Source organism: Anopheles ziemanni (assembly GCF_943734765.1).
Source record: "Anopheles ziemanni chromosome X unlocalized genomic scaffold, idAnoZiCoDA_A2_x.2 X_unloc_17, whole genome shotgun sequence".
NCBI classification, from domain to species: Eukaryota; Metazoa; Arthropoda; class Insecta; order Diptera; family Culicidae; genus Anopheles; species Anopheles ziemanni.
In genome coordinates, this window is record NW_026689782.1 from 214,633 (window position 1) to 217,500 (window position 2,868).

Below are 2,868 nucleotides of genomic sequence, written 5' to 3' on the forward strand. Positions count from 1 at the left end.
TCAAAGTCAAGACCTCCGGGTTGAGACTTCCGCGTCCGGAGGTACGCGTACCGCCTACCCGAAAGATGGTGAATCAGGGGTGTTCGATCAGCAATGGTCGGATGCCCCGTCGTAGTCCAACTATGACAATCAAAGTCAAGACCTCCGGGTTGAGACTTTCTAAGAGTACAAGCATAAAGGAACACGGACCAAGCCGTACCGAGAGAATCGGTACTAGAGCCCTTGTGGTTCTACATTGAGAGAGCCCTCGTGGTTCTCATTAGGGGCTTTATGCAAGAAGTACTCAATACTGTGGTGTGAAGTATAAAGTATAGAGTCCTCCACTGGTCCACGCTGCTCCGGCGGTCCTGGGTAAGATAGTTCATTCTAGCTTGCCCTATGTGGAAGAGGACTCAATACCCTACCTGTTGAGCTTGAAACAAAGTCATCACTTGGGCATGCTCATATTGCCATACACAATTACATTATATTCGAATGAGCATGCAAGCGACCCTATATAGACCGAACCAAAACGATAGATACCGCCGTAGTTCACCCCCACCAAGTGATGACTTCAGTATGGCTAGTGTGTGAAGTATAAAGTATAGTCCTCCCCTGGTCCACACTGCTTCGGCGGTCCTGGGTAAGATAGTTAGTTCTAGCTTGCCCTATGTGGAAGAGGACACAATACTTAATACTTAGAGTACAAGCATAAAGGAACACGGACCAAGCCGTACCGAGAGAATCGGTACTAGAGCCCTCGTGGTTCTACATTGAGAGAGCCCTCGTGGTTCTCATTAGGGGCTTTATGCAAGTCGTACTCAATACTGTGGTGTGAAGTATAAAGTATAGAGTCCTCCACTGGTCCACGCTGCTCCGGCGGTCCTGGGTAAGATAGTTCATTCTAGCTTGCCCTATGTGGAAGAGGACTCAATACCCTACCTGTTGAGCTTGAAACAAAGTCATCACTTGGGCATGCTCATATTGCCATACAATATTCCATTATCTACTAATGAGCATGCAGCTATATGATTATAACCTGTAAACGATTACCCCGCCGTAGTTCAGCGCTTCAACCAAGTGATGACTTCAGTATGGCTAGTGTGTGAAGTATAAAGTATAGTCCTCCCCTGGTCCACACTGCTTCGGCGGTCCTGGGTAAGATAGTTAGTTCTAGCTTGCCCTATGTGGAAGAGGACACCATACTTAATACTGTGGTGTTATGAACAAAGTATAGTCCTCCACTGGTCCACGCTGCTTCGGCGGTCCTGGGTAAGATAGTTAGTTCTAGCTTGCCCTATGTGGAAGAGGGCATACAAGACAAAGTATAGTTCTCCCCTGGTCCACGCTGCTTCGGCGGTCCTGGGTAAGATAGTTAATTCTAGCTTGCCCTATGTGGAAGAGAGCATACATGAACCAAGAACGAAGGTTATGATCGAGGAATGATTCGACAACTAACCGATGGTATGAAATGTGAAGAATTCAAGCAAGCACACAATCAAGTCATCACTTGGGCATGCTCGATAGCCAACCTCATGACATTAACCTAGTAGAGCATGCGAAAACCAATATATATGTAAACGATGCCTCCCTAGTTCAGCGCTTCAACCAAGTGATGACTTCAGAATGGCTAAATCAAATCGGTTCAAACCATACCATCGGTATCCTATTGAAACACACAAGTCGATATCAAACCTCATGATTGTGTAGTCCTCCACTGGTCCACGCCGCTTCGGCCGTCCTGGGTAAAATGGAACATTCCAGCTTGCCCTATGTGGAAGAGGGCACATTACGCAATACTGTGGTGTGAAGTATAAAGTTCAGTTCTCCCCTGGTCCACGCTGCTTCGGCGGTCCTGGGTAAGATAGTTCATTCTAGCTTGCCCTATGTGGAAGAGGACACTTCATACTTCGTCTCTAAGCGGCGGCTTGACTCCTCCCTACGGGGAACGGGTTTACGCGCACAGCGGCGGCTTACGCACTATGGCAGTCATGGATGCCTTACGTTTCTATGAAAAGTGTGTTCCTCCCCTGGTCCACGCTGCTTCGGCAGTCCTGGGTAAGATAGTTAGTTCTAGCTTGCCCTATGTGGAAGAGGACACGTAGACTTACTGTGGTGTGAAGTATAAAGTTCAGTTCTCCCCTGGTCCACGCCGCTTCGGCCGTCCTGGGTAAAATGGATTCATCCAGCTTGCCCTATGTGGAATGAGGACACTTTATGCTTCGTCTCTAAGCGGCGGCTTGCTCCTCCCTACGGGGAACGGGTATACGCGCACAGCGGCGGCTTACGTTATGGCAGTCATGGATGCCTTACGTTTCCATGAAAAGTGTGTTCCTCCCCTGGTCCACGCTGCTTCGGCAGTCCTGGGTAAGATAGTTAGTTCTAGCTTGCCCTATGTGGAAGAGGACACGTAGACTTACTGTGGTGTGAAGTATAAGGTTCAGTTCTCCCCTGGTCCACGCCGCTTCGGCCGTCCTGGGTAAAATGGATTCATCCAGCTTGCCCTATGTGGAATGAGGACACTTTATGCTTCGTCTCTAAGCGGCGGCTTGCTCCTCCCTACGGGGAACGGGTATACGCGCACAGCGGCGGCTTACGCAAGTTAGTCACCCTCGGCAGTGGATCACTCGGCTCATGGATCGATGAAGACCGCAGCTAACTGCGCGTCATAATGTGAACTGCAGGACACATGAACATTGATAAGTTGAACGCATATTGCACGTCGTGGGAACCTACCATGATGTACAGATGACTGAGCGCTTATATTTGAGAAATGTATCGCATACATTTAACTACGCCGTGACACCCGTCACGAGACGTGCACCATGATGTTAACTAGGGTCGCGACGACCCGCTAGCATTAAAGAACCCGTGGTTTACAATATACTG

At 49.0% G+C, this 2,868-nt stretch overlaps 1 non-coding gene across 1 annotated transcript; it reads left to right on the forward strand.

The window, feature by feature from the left end:
• The first annotated feature begins 2,586 nt into the window (after nucleotides 1-2,586).
• LOC131291860 (5.8S ribosomal RNA) lies at nucleotides 2,587-2,741 on the forward strand. Its single transcript, XR_009189605.1, has one exon. It is a non-coding gene; the product is annotated as a 5.8S ribosomal RNA (ribosomal RNA).
• Nucleotides 2,742-2,868: the final 127 nt, after the last annotated feature.